The sequence below is a fragment of the Acinonyx jubatus genome, chromosome A3, assembly GCF_027475565.1.
Source record: "Acinonyx jubatus isolate Ajub_Pintada_27869175 chromosome A3, VMU_Ajub_asm_v1.0, whole genome shotgun sequence".
NCBI classification, from domain to species: domain Eukaryota; kingdom Metazoa; phylum Chordata; class Mammalia; order Carnivora; family Felidae; genus Acinonyx; species Acinonyx jubatus.
The window spans coordinates 128,328,009-128,342,383 of NC_069388.1; the positions used below are offsets into that span (position 1 = coordinate 128,328,009).

The window sequence follows — 14,375 nt, forward strand, 5'->3', positions numbered from 1 at the left end:
TCGGCTCTAAATGTTGGAACTATGGGTAACTTTTACCCTTATTTACTTCCTTTGAAAGTCTTCCTGTAATTAACATGCAGCACTCTCCTAAGATAAAAATATGTAAACGTTATTCAAGAGTAGTCTACCTAATGAAATGATTAATGAGTAAGTTTATTATGTTGAGTGGATTCTAAGTAGCTTTTGCTATAATAGCTATGTTCTTATTTCTTAGCTAGACTTCCATTCTTTCCTGAACCCAGGCCAATGTGCTTCTCGCACACTCCCTTTGATTGAAAATAGTGACAAGACAAAAATGAAAGACAAGGAAAATGACAGAAAACAGCCAGAAGGTTTTTTCTTTTTCTTCCCCATGTTCTGTGCGTGCATGCTTCCAAATGCATTCTGCAGTGATAATGGACCGTGTCCACTGTACCTTCCCCTTCTCCAATTTTTTGGAGTCTCCAGTTGTAAATTACAGGGTCAGTTTTCTATTTAAGATATAGATGTTTTTCACATTGCATTTCAGAGAGACGGACAGGGAGAGAGAGAGAGAGAGAGAGAGAGAGAGAGAGAGAGAGAGAGAAGGGCAAAGCTAACAATATAATGCCTGTTGAGAGGAGAAGACTCTTTAAAACTGTTTTAATGTCTTATAAGACAGGCAATTTGGGCATAAGATATTTTGCCTGGCAACCATTACCAGTAGATTCTGAGTGTTAAGGGAGATTTCATAGAATATCATATCTTGGCTATTTTCCACTCACTGATGAAAACTAGCCGGACACATTTACAAGAGCAAAATGATGTCTACAGGGACTGCTGAGAACACTTTCAGCTGAGTTTGGAAAAAGAATGCACTTTCGTGCCAGGCAGATCTAGGTTGTAAATACTTCTCTGCTTCTTTCTGGCTCCATGACCTCAGACAAGAGACTCAGTCTCTCCGGGCCTCAATTTCCTCATCTTAAAATGAGGATTGTGACTGGGTTACTGAGAAAATTAAATACATGAGGTCCCTAGCACCCTTGTAGACATTAACTTTGTCTTCTTAATATATTTCCGGGACCTGGAATTGAAAGAGGAAATTAATTTCAGCCAGCATCAGATCAATGTTTGCTGCTGTTTTGGAAACTGGCTTTTCAGGAATTGAACATTTTCTTCCTCTAAAGGGGGAAAATGAATTCTATTTCATGCACTTTACGTGTATATCAGTTATCTATTGCTCTGTACCCAATCACCCTAAAACATAGTGCAATAACAACAATGAGTTTATTATTTCTGATGATTCTGCGGGTTGGTTGGACAGTTCTCGTCCTCGCCCGGGCTTCATCGTGTGTCTGCAACGAGGCAGAGGTTCAGCTGGGGCAAAACTACCCAAAATGGGCCCGTTTACAGGTCTGGCAGTTCGTGCTGGCAGTTCGCCGAGCTCCTTGGTTCTCTTTATTTGGCTTCTCTTCCTCCAGTAGACCAGACTGAGCTTGTTTATATGATGGCAGGGACGTTCCAAGATGTAAGCACAGAAGCTATAACATCACTTTCGCCAAAACAAGTCACGGGGAGCCCAGATTCCAGGGCTGAGGAAAGAGGTGCCGTTTCTTTATCAATGGAGCTGCAAAACACTGTGACCGTACTTTTTTCAATCGGCCGCAACATGTCTCTGGACCTGTAATAATGATCGCAAATGCTCTGTGAGGTAGACATTGTGATTCGTGTTAATTAAGTATTAGGTAACAAATTCAGAAAGAAGCGATGCATGGTGGTTACATGGGAAGATTCTGGAATCAAACTGCCTTGGTTAGAATTCAAGCTCCCTCCGTGCCCACTCAAAGTAGGTTGTGTGACCTGGGGAGAGTCACTTGATGTATTCATTTCCTACTGCTCTCCTAACAAACAGATCATCAGCAACATAGTGGCTTAAACAACACAAATCACTTTTCGTATAGTCTTGGAGGTCAGAAGTCCAAAATCAGCATCAGTGGGCTAAAATCAAGGTGTCAGCACCTTCAGGAAGATCCCGGGGCGAACTTCCTTTGCTTTTTCCAGCTCCTGGAGGCTGCTTACATCATGGTCCTGCCTCACTCTGCCCTGTATTGCCACTCCCATCATGGAATACATCTAACTCCCGTCCCCCTGCCCCACTCCTTGGGATTAGATTTGACCCACTTGGCTGATCTAAAATCATCTCCCTGTCTCAAGACCCTTGATGTCATCACATTGGCAAAGTCCCTTTTGCCAGGTAAGGAGACATATTTGCAAGTTCCAGGAATCGGGACGTGGATGTCTTTATTTTGCAGGAGGTAGGTTATTCAGTCCGCAACCCTTGGGCAAGTTGAACTTGATGTCTCAGTTTTCTCGCCTGTTAATGGGGTTAATGTAGCTATTTCATAGCTTTGTTATGAAAATACCATGCACTAAATATGTATGGTGTTTACAACCGTGCCTGAACCAAGTAAACTCCTTGTAAGTAATAGCTATTATTTCCATCATTATTTGTACCATTTCACTCAGCTTACTAAATGGGGACCGAACACCCAAACCTGGCTTCCTGGCTGCACATGGCTTCTGAACGAATCGCTCATTTTTTTAATTGATAATCTTTGATATAATCTAAGTCACCAAGTCATTTATGCATAGTGAACACGATGATTACCAAGAGTCAATGTCTAGTGGAAAGTCGGTAGAAACAGTTCAACTGTAGAACAGGGGCTCAAAATGAACGTTAAAAAAACCACATACTGTGAAAAGAAAGCTTTCTGTGGGGGCTTATGAGGTGCCACTAGATGTCTTATTGTTCTCAAAGTCCTTCGCTATTGGTGACTTCCTCGTCGGGGCACACATTGTTTTCATCTTCCAAATGAGAAAGCCAATACTCAGAACGGTTGAGGATACCGAGGTCCCAAAGGGGTTTAAGTCTTCCCCATTATGGAAATCTGTTCTTATCCAATCCGGCCCATCGGCAATAAAAGGAATTCTTACTAAATGACTTCTTCATTTGAGACACTGTTGGGCTTTCCTTCCCTCAACTTTCCCAAATAAATAAAATAGCGGAGGAGAAATCTAGGACAGGGAGCTTCTAGGCACAAACCCTTCTTGGTGCACCCTGGGGGCAGCCAGAAAAGGCATTCCTGTAAAAGCTCCCAAAATACTTAGGCAAATCTTAAAGTTAAACAAGGTACTTGGTCCAAGTAGCTTAATTGCATCTCAGAAAAGTGAGCATAAAGAAAGGGTTTATTGATGGGCATGAGGAAGGTGGGGGTGGATGGAACAGATTTTCCCTACCGTGGGCCACTCCCAGCCTGGGTGGTCCTCGCAAGCTCAGATACTGAATTCAGTAGACCAGGGCTTGGACTCCAATGCTGTTGCTTACAGTGCTGTTGCTTTTGGGGTTTTGGAGGTGAAGGAAGGAAAGTGAAGAAGGAAGGAAAGTGAACCCAGAAGATATTAGGAGTCTGGCTGGGAAAGATAAACAGTGGGAACGACCCCTATATTCGTTATTTGTAAAATATTCACAAAAACTGAACGAGATGGAAATTCAAGAAAAAGCAGCAGATGACTATATTAGGCCTTTTGGAATTTAATTTATATAATGAGGCGAGAAGTTAAGTAGTATCCCGCATTTTGCAGATGAGAAAGTTGAGTTTAATCGACTTTGCCAAGGACACAAAGCCAGTATGTGGCGGAACTTGGAATAGAGTTTAGGTCTAATTACTCTGAATCCAATATAATTCCAAAAACATCAAGTACCTGTGCTTTCCCCCAAACTTTGTTTTCTTACCATTGCAACATCTGGAGGTGCTGTAGCAATCAGGGTCTCAGTAGAAAACAGGATCAAAGAACGAAGCAAAGGCTGTTTAATGAAAGGCTTGTATATACAGGTGTAAACAGTGTCCAGAGAACCAAGAAGTTATAACCACGGTCTTCATCCTTACTGGGAGCAGGTGCTGCCTTTAGGCCTGGAAGGATGAGAGGGGGAAGTACAATTACAGAGCCCAAGATAGCTGGAGCCATGGAAGAAGGGCTGCCCAGTAGGGGGTGGGCATTGGTAGAGATGTACCTACTTTCACACCACTGTCCCGATGGGGGCAGGTGATGTGAGGATAAATCCTCAGACCTCTCTTCTCCAGCCTCCAATATCCTGCCAGGTTCTCTGGTTGCCTGAAGTCAACCTAAAGTTAGAAGTCAAAGGAGTTGAGGGTGAAGAATGTAAGTCAGTGTCCTGAGGCACAATGAGAAGAAGAGACTGTATCTAGAAGAGGCCACAGAGAACATCCAGCTCATCTAATTCTCATGGTAACATCCCAGTCTAAGAGGAAAAACCAAGTTCCGTTTTGCCCAACCTCTGACAGTCCATTTTTTTTAAATCTGTAAGCCCATCAGTGATGGATAAGCTGAGGCTGAATCAATGCCAAACAAGTTTTCTAGAAAAGTGTTCTGGGAAGTGTGGTGATAGCTGTTTTGAGGAACTGGAAGAGTAAGTATATGGCACATTTTGCTATGTGTGGGAGGTAACAGGTTTGAGGAGAGAGAGCAGAAAATATCCTGGCCGTGTCCAGAGGAATTTTGCATGGGGATCCCACTTAAGGATGGCAGTCTTAAGGTTCTGCTCTTCCCCAACATCACTGGACAACTGGGTTACCACACGTGAGGCACTGTATGGAAAAGAGTGGAAGGAAAACAGGACAAACGGGATCAAGGAAGAAGATTGGTTCAAGAAGAGTAAGCAGGAAATTAATGCATCGAGTGGTTCATACAACAGTTCTAGGAACTCAGGGCACAGTACAGGGTGTATTATTGTTCCTGGACACTTCAGAAAATAAGTAAGTATGGGCCCCCTGGGTCACACTTCAATGCTCAGAATACATTTGGCCTTCAGTATGCAGTCTTCTTTGATTAGACAAGGTGCACATTCCATAGCACATGGCATGCATCTCAGCCACAGTGTTCATTTCCTTACCCCAGTGCTGTTGCCATATAACCTCATTCACTTCACCTCATCTTCTTGAATTCCCATACGAGTGGTCTCTCTGCTTTGCAAACCTGGTCATTGGCCAGGGACCGACTCTGAAACTTTTCAGGATACTTCGGTTTCTACAGGGTACAGCCCAAGTTCTTAGCAGGGAATTTAAGGCCCGCCTAGAATCTGGTTACCTCCAGTTCCCCAGACTTACCATTTTAGCACTTCTTGTATTTGGAAATTTGTGTTCCCTCTGTTTGGAAAGCCCTTTAGTAGAAACTCTAGTTGAGGCTCTAATTCTCTTAGAGCCCTGTAATGGTCAGACTAGGCCAGGAGCATTGGAAAGCCAGGCTCCTGGGTTAATATGTTCTAGAAAGGCAGTTTCTTAGCGATGCTACACTGCTCATAAATGACATCATAGTATCTCAAGCCAAGGTATATTGGCCCAGTTTGGTGCCCTCTGTATCTCTAGTTTGTATTTTAGCTTTAAAGTTGTGAGTTCTAATTTTTAAAGTTCTAAAGTTTTGCACTTAGAAGATTCACTGGAAAATTAACTTACTGATACTCTTAAAACTACATGGGAAATCATAAGATTCTTTCCAGACTGAATGTCTAGAAGTTCTTTTGCATTCTGCACTTCCTCATGTATGGATGTACGCCTGGAATCCTATTTGGGATACTCAGGTATTTTCTTAATGCTCTGTTCCATTTTACTCCTCCTCCTTCTTCCTCTTCTTCTTCTCCATTGTTCTGTTTGTTCCCTTGGGCAACCTTATTTTTGCAGCTGGGGATAAATCTGACATTCTCTTTAATTCTAATTTCAAGGGGAACCTGAGACTATGCTGGTAGGGCGGTCTTTGAACATTAATATCCTAGAAAAATAGAAAAAGTGCCATGCATTTTGTTAAATTTGGTTTGCACACAAGCAATAAAAATGAATAAATGAGAATCTTAAAACGGAATTGCATGAGGATTGATGCAGCAATTTGACTTAGACACCATCTTTCAGGAATACAGTAAGAAATTAAAGAAATAGCAATCCTCACATTTCTTTTAATAAACATGGTGCAGATCCTGGTTGCACAACAATAATGCCAAATTATCTATGTGATTCAGGAGAAAGGTATTTACCCAGACATTTTGCCTATTTTACGGTAGCAACTTGTCAATTTGGTGAAACGGCAATTTAAAGACATGTAAAACCAGGGTATTTGAAGACTTTTCTGGTTAATTCAGGCCAAATTGTTAATCTAGGATCACAGCTAAATGTCTAAAACGAAGTAAACTATACTCTATGGATTCTACACTTGAAGTAGAACAGATCATGTGATATGATCGTTGTCCACAAATATCCGAAGGGATATCAGCTAGACAGGATCCCTAGCTAGCATATCCCTTTTGGTTCTCTAAGTCAGGACCACCACTAACAGGTAAAGGTTATGGGTCATCGGATTTTAGGTCCAGGTAAGTAAGAATGATCTAAGGAAATTGCTAAAAGCAGAATTGACTATCTCTGGGGAACCTGGGTGGCTCAGTAGTTTGAGTGATGGAGTCTTGATTTCTACTCAGGTCATGATCCCAGGGTCATGTGATTGAGCCCCACATCAGGTTCTGTGCTGAATGTGGAGACTACTTAAGATTCTCTTTTTCTTTCCCTCTGCCCCTGTCCCCTACTCACACTCTCTTTCTCTCCCTCTATCTCTAAAATAAAATTTAAAAAGTTAAATAAATAATAATAAAAAAAAGAATGACTACCTCTGTCTAGAAGCAGTGAGTTTTCTACTATAGGAGGTATTAAAAAAAAAAAAAAAACAATGGGGTGCCTGGGTGGCTCAGTCGGGTAAGTGTCCAACTCTTGATTTCAGCTCAGGTTACGCTCTCACGGGTTCGCGGTTTTGAGCCCCACATCGATTTCTGCACTGACAGTGAGGAGACTGCTTGGTATTCTCTGTTTCCCTCTCTCTCTGTGCCTTCCCTGCTAGTTCTCTCAAAATAAATAAACTTTAAAAATTTTTAAAAATACAGATATATCTCTTTACATAATTTATACAATTTTAGCTTTGGAGACAGGGATTGAGCTGTCTGAAAAAAAAAAAGTATATTAACTTCTGCTCATTTTCCTCTTTGCTGTTCCAATTATATGATTAAACTCTTGTGTATTAACAAGCAAAGGGCTTTTCAGAAGAGAAGGAAGGAAGGAAGGAAGGAAGGAAGGAAGGAAGGAAGGAAGGAAGGAAGGGAGGAAGGGAGGAAGGGAGGAAGGGAGGGAGAAGGGAAGGAGGGAGGGAGAAAATATGCATATATATCCCTGAACATAGAGGAAACAAAATCAACTGTATTTAGAGTGGGAAGGAACAGACATGATGATCTCATTGTTGTATTTCTAGGAAAGATGAGTCATACAATCTGCTCAAATTCAGAGTAGCTAGAGGAAAGCTGGACATCAATGATGCTTTCTTCCTCTTTAATAGGGAACAGAGTCTCAAGTTTCTTTTAAAATAAAAAGGAGAAAAGCACTTAGAAATTGGCCTAAATCAAGGAAACTTCACTAGAATGTTCTGTAAGATATGAACATAAATAAATCAGTTTCAACTTGAAATTAATTAAGTTCAGTGTGTGTACGATAGAAAGGAGGGATCATATAAACTATCCAAACCCTAGCTCTCCTGTTTCCAACTCCCACCAACCATCATCCCCGATATCGATTTTAATTCTCCTTTGATTACTCGCAAGCACAAAGCACCAGTTCAGAGACGTGAAGGGTTTGAGAAAAGAGCAAACCAGAGGCATTCACCAGGGCACCAGCCCCTACCAAGATGCTAAGTGGGGAGCACATGCTTCTTTCCAGGAGCAACTCTTTGTCACGTGGGGAGCAAGAGGATGGCTGCCAGTGTTCTGGAAGATTATTTTCTTCTCAATTGCTCCAAAATATATGCCATGTTTTATGATCCTATAAACTAGCACTTATTAAAAGTCTACCGTGGACCCGGCACTGTGAAGTAAATTTGTGTAAGTCAAATTGCCATGTTTCTCTACTGGCATCCAGTTCCTAACCCTGGAGAGGATTCTCTTGGTGCTCACCCACTGGCCTCACCCTCTCTAAAAAGTCAAAGACATTCTCTCCAGGAGAGGGAGGAGGGGGTGGGGGTACTGACCTTTTTGGAATGAAGGAAGAGGGGAGCTATGCCTCTAGCGCTGCATTTCATCTGTGTTTTTATAAGAGTAGAACAACTTGCGGGTGCATTTTAGATCCTGCTTGCTCGAATATCATGCTTATAATAAAAGGTTAAAAGCAGAGACAAAAAATTTAATGTTCAAAAACAGCGTCCGTATGACTACACTGAAGTCTTAGTAAATATGAAGCCGACCGATAACATTTTAGAGTCTTTGGAAGTGGTCTAACCTGGGCCAGTGCTCTCGTTTATTGAGTTGGGAAACTCAAACTTAGCAAGGACCCACTGTTGGCTAATGAGGTAGAAAAGTGAAAGTATGGACGCTGTGCCATGTGCAAGATGGCTTCGTTATATTAGCCTGGGTAATGCTTTTAAATTAGTTTTATTTTTATCAAAATTATGCTTGCACGTAATTGGAATTGTTCAGCAGTTCTACAAAGCTTATTAGAAAAAAGTATTTTTATTCCTAGCTCCCAGACACCCAATTTTAGCTCTTAATTGATTTTGCAGCTCTAAAGTAAGATGTCGATATCCCTACCTTTTAAAATGTCTTAATTCTTATACTTGGGTTTAAATTCATACTCTAGTAGCTTCCTAAGGTGTAACAAGTAACATTTTTGAAAAAAAAAAAAAACAAAAATACCCCTGATTTCTGAGGGTGACTTTATGCTAACATTTAACTGATAGTTTTCTTGGATAGAAAATTCGAGGCTGGACATTGCTTTTTTAAATTCAAGTTACTCTTGACTTTAACTTCCAGTATTACTGAGGAAGAAACAATGCAATTGTGATGCTTGTACCATTTTGGAAACCTTCTTTTTTTTTTTTTTTCCTTAAATGGAAGCTGCCCTTATCTTTGGCATCAGCTCTGATATCTCCTCAGATAGCATTCATTGGGGAAGGTCATTGGGTCTAATTTCATCTGTTACGCTTGGTGTAAGATGGGGACTATGAAGATGAACATTTTTATTGGGGCCTCTGGGTGGCTCGGTTGGTTGGGCATCCAACTCTTGGTTTCAGCTCAGGTCATGATCTCACAGTTCATGGGATCGAGCCCTATGTGGGGCTCTGAGCTGAAAGCAAGGATCCTGTTTGGCATTCTCTGTCTCCCTCTTTCTCTGCCCCTCCCCTGCACTCACTCTCTCTGTCTCTCTCTCTGTCTCTCTCTCTGTCTCTCTCTCTCTCTCAAAATAAACAAACATTTTTAAAAAAGTGAAAATTCTTACCAGTTCTTATCATTTCCTGGTTTTTTTCCTTGGACGATCTCCTCTCCTCTGTTGATCTGTCTTTCTGGAAATACTGCTATTCAGATGGGGGCCCGTTTGCACTCAACCTTGTACTTTTTCTCACCTCTACCTTCTATCCTTTTGACGTTTTTGCTCTAACTGCTTGTCACTTTCTTGTTTTATTATCTAATCCTTTTGAGATTCTTCCTTCTGCTATCATGCTTTCAATTTCCAAAGCTTTATTTAATTATCTAAAAACAACTTTTTAGAGAAACACATCGTTGTTTTATGACTGCATTTCCCCCCACTTTTCTCTCTGCAGATGTTAATCTCATCTTTTGTCCTGCGAGGAATTTATAGATTCAGTCTTTTCCAAACTACTATTTTTTTTTTTTTTGGTTGGTTTCTTTATTTCATGGTAGATACTCTCTTCAAAGTCTGGTGATGCTTGCTTGTCTCTAAGATCAGAGGCCTAAAAAAACAGAATGGAATCTCTGTGGTGGTTTCTCTGCCTAGGGTCTTGTGCTGCCTTTCTCAGTGGGATTTTCTGAGAATTACTCCTTCATTCCTTAAGGCATCTGTTCATGAAATGAATTAATTTCTCTCCTCTGAATCTAGAACATACTAGTTATATGACATGAGAAAATTCAGAAAACAGTCACTCAACTTTTTTTTTATAATTTTTTAATAATTTTTTAATGTTCATTGATTTTTGAGGGGGGGGGCGGGTAGGGGCAGAGAAAGAGAGAGAGAGAGACAGAATCCAAAGCAGGCTCCAGACTCTGAACTGTCAGGACAGAGCCCAACCTGGGGCTCAAACCCACAAACCGTGAGATCATGACCTGAGCCGAAGTTGGACATGTAACTGACTGAGCCCCCAGACTCCCCAAGCCTCTAATGCAGCTTTGAAGACAGAGCGGTTGCAGTTACAAGTAGAATGAGTGAAATAAAGAGATGTCGTCTCTCCGATTCTCATCAGACTCTTTGGGAGAATCACATGGTTTGTTTTGTTTCTTCACTGGTTTGTCCTAACCAGTGCTTGCTGGTCAGTAGTACCTGCCAGAGTAGGAACTCTGTACCTCTGAACTGAGTGAATTTAGAAAAGAAAAGAAAGCGTGTGCTCTAAGCCATCCAGAATGGATACTGGGGCTGATACAGCTCCCAAGTGTTATCTCCTAGTGCCTGGCTTTGCCTGACTGCTGTCTCAACCGTGCATACAACACATGAGGCTGAACAGTGTGATGGCCTGAGCATCGGACGAGCCCGGTACCCGCCACGAGATGGTCCGTTTGCTTCCAGCCACAAAGCGCCTCCTGTCTCCGCTTGAGAATTTATGGCTTTAATATTTGAATCTTAGAGGAAAGAACCATAAAGAAAAATAGAAATTACCAAACTATGTATTTCCTGGTTCCCAACTTCATACATATGCTTTTAATTGCAGGAAAGCCATCCACTAAAAAAAAAAAAAAAAAAAAAAAAAGCCCAAGCTCCTTGTTACCAGTGCCTGTGGTGTAGAAAGGTTGAATTACATCGCCAACAGGAAACAGGCCCAGTGGCCTCAGTATCCAGCCTGTCATCTTCTCAGGCACCTCCTGTATGTACATAATGCCCTGTGACTTGAAAGAAAATTTCTAAACTCTGTAAGCATGTAGCACAATTCCATACTGTGGGAAACTAGTCATTTCCTCTTGTCTAGGCAGAAAGGAATGTGAAGTGCTTGGGAATTGCAACTTTTTGGTAAGCCCGAGGCAGTTAGCATTTCAGTAAAAAAGCAGAACAAATGTACAAACGATCTGTGTATCTGGGTTGAGAGAGAACGATGCTGGCTATCTTAAAGGGGAAAGTAAAAGCTGACGGAAACGTTCATGCAGGCGGCCGATTCAGCCCTCGTGGATATTTAAATGAACAACTCTGTATGCAAATTATATCTGTATTCTATTCAAATGAATGCACCTGCTGATTTGGGGTTCTTGAGTAATGAGGTCGCAGGTATGCAGCGTTCTAGGAGAAATGGGTTTGAATACTGTCTAGATCATGGGATAATTGACCTACGTTGGTTCTCGCCAGAGGCTGCCATACAAGAGCAAAGCTCTACAACAGCATCTGGGCTATGCATGGTGGGCAGACCAAAGTGATGCCGAATATTTTTCTTCTTAGGTGCAAGGCATCGTGAGAACTACCTTATCTGTGTTACGTCAGTGCATTTTCGTAAGGGAAGGTAGAGGGAGGAGGGAACTGACAAGTTCTAAGCACCTACTGTGTGCTAACCCCTAAATCGTGTGCTCCATTTATGTTATTATTTTTTAAATGTTTATTTAGTTTTGAGAGAGAGAGACAGAGAGTGCGAGCAGGGTAGGAGCGGAGAGAGGGGGAGACACAGAATCCGAAGCAGGCTCCAGGCTCTGAGCTGTCCACCCAGAGCCTGATGCGGGGCTCAAACTCACGAACTGTGAGATCAGGACCTGAGCCTCGGTCGGAGGCCTAACCAACTGAGTCGCCCAGGTGCCCCTATGGTATTTTAATTAATGCAATAATCCTTGATGACAGTTTTTATTAGCTTCGCTTTATACCTGAGGAAACCATGTCTCGGGAACATGAAGTCTCATTTATGGCTCCTATAATTGTCACTTGACAAAGTTAAGATTTAATTCAGTGTCGTCTCTAAAGGCAGTACTGTTTCATTCACCATTCGTACATTCACTGGGAAAAGCAGACCATGTCCTGTGCTGTCCCAGGATTCAGAGAGAATAAGGCAAAGCCCCTGTCTGTGGGCATTCCCATTACATCAAGAAATCCAATAATTGGATAATGTGCTAAATGTCCTAACCAAGTAATTGCTTGTCAGCAACTCAGAGTGACCCTTTTAATTAATCCAAGATTCTCACCATTGAGGCAAAAGATATAGAAGTGAAATCAAGTTAAATCAAATTTCTAACCGTGAAGATTCACAGTTGGGGAGAGACTACCGCCTCTCTAGAATAGTATTTATGGCATCATGTTACTCAAGTCACATTGCTTGTCTGTGTTCTCACGAGATTTGTGATCTTAGGATGGTCCCTATTTATCTGTTTCCAGAGTACCTTCAAAGCGTGTGTGCACATCCCGGGGATCCATGTACATTTGTGTATGGAATCAGTGCGTAAAAGAGTGAATGAATCACAACCTTCAAACTTGCCCATGTGGGCAATACGGCCAGAACCAACTTGGAGCAGAAGAAGAGATGTACAATGTTCTGTCTTAGGAACACAGCTGGTGGCAGTTGAGATTCTGCTAGGGCTGGGGAGTGGCTGAAAGTGGGAAGACTGGGTTCGTAGAATTGTGCAGGGATTAAGGGATTAAAAGCTGGCAGGGGTGGCACCTGTGTGGCTCAGTCAGTTAAGCGTCAGACTTCGGCTCAGGTCATGATCTCCTGGTCCATGAGTTTGCGCCCCGTATCGGGCTCTATGCTAATAGCACAGAGTCTGTTTTAGATCCTGTCTCCCTCTCTCTGCCCCTCCCCCTTTCCCTCTCCCTTCCCCTCCTACACTCAGGTGCACACTCAAGGGATCTCTCTCTCTCTCTCTCTTCCAAAAATAAATAAACATTAAAAAACAAAAGACATGAGCAAGAATAGTGAAAGGCTGTGTTTTTAAAAATAGCAAAATGATAGGCATTTCCAAACAACAGGGGGATATCTCCACTAGGAGGTGCTTTGGAAGAAGAGAGCCAGTGAACTAACAAAGACTTCCCATCATGTCCTTGCGGTTGGCACTTTAATATTGTGTCTCCTTTGATAATCATCACAAAACAGAAGGGAGTATGTATGGCTATTTCATAGTAAAGGAAATAGGCTAAGTATAAATAACCTAGCCTTCTATGGTAACTCGAGGAGCTGAGATTTGAAGTCAGTCTGATGATTCCAAAATTGATGTTCTTCCCACCAGCTCATATCACCTTTCTAATCAAGGCGAAGGACGAAGAAGCAAGAGCTGAATTCTAAAGCTGAAAAAAAAATTAGAGCATACATCACTTTGGAAATGTGCTTGCTGACTCAGAGTGATATGGAGGTACAGCTAACAATCAAATTAAATGCAGTTCTAGACAAGCTAACCATACTCTAAAGCAATCAGCATGATGTATTTATTCTCCATTTCCTCTCTGTGGCTAGAGATTCAAAGGATAAAGTCATTAAAAATCTTTCAGATGTTTGCTTTTTCTGGTGAAATGAGAGCATACCAGGTCTGGAAGGAGAATGTTCTAGTTAACAGAACTTATTATTTATACTTGATGAAAATAGTGAAAAAAGAATCAATCCAGTCCCTCATCCATATGCAAGGATCTTACAATTGTTCAAAGGTGTATATTTGTACCACAAATGAACCAAGGCCCCGTTGACCACGAACAGAGTGAGCCGAGAGTACATTGACTTTTCATTATAAAACAAAGCCTCATGTTCCTAAGATGGGTCATCATATTTACAGCTTATGGTAGCTGGATTTTGCATACAAAGTTGGGGGGGGAGTAAGTTCGAGGTTAGCCATTAAGAGGATGCCGGCACAGTCTCAGGGAGTCTGGTTGATTCCATGGCCTTTGCTGGTGTAGGGAAGGGACAAGTGGAACAGCCATTTCTTCTCCTAAATTGGTCTGTTGGCTACAAGGCGTCAGGATGAAGTGCTTTTTGCAGCTCAGGTATTTTTCCAGGCTGCTTCTTGAGGGCCCCTCTGTCCCCTTAGCATTCTTGGTCCTGAACCTGTATGGGCAAAGTCCAGCCTTCACACCCAAGGCTGAGGTCACCCTACAGAAATGCAGAGTTGTGGTTACACAGCCTCTGCCCTCATTCTTTTTCATTTGTAACTTCTGCACCCAAGCAGGACAAAAGCCCGTCAGCTGGAGTTTGACAGCTCACAGCTGCCTGGTTTGCATCTGTACTGCATCAGACTTAGATAATGCAGTTGCATCTGGCCTGACAGTGGCCAGGGACCCACAGGATGGAGTCATGGTTTGGGGGTGTTCCAACGGCTGCTAATGGAGCCCACATGACACAGGGCATGAAGGGATAAACAATAA

The 14,375-nt window shown here is 42.0% G+C and overlaps 1 long non-coding RNA gene across 1 annotated transcript in view; it reads left to right on the forward strand.

Annotated features, from left to right (window-relative positions):
• Positions 1-13,700, forward strand: part of LOC113604938 (uncharacterized) — a 192,714-nt gene extending 179,014 nt beyond the window's left edge. The window contains exon 4 of the long non-coding RNA XR_008289678.1: positions 13,253-13,700. This is a non-coding gene — a long non-coding RNA (uncharacterized LOC113604938). The remainder of the gene's footprint in view (positions 1-13,252) is intronic.
• Positions 13,701-14,375: the final 675 nt, after the last annotated feature.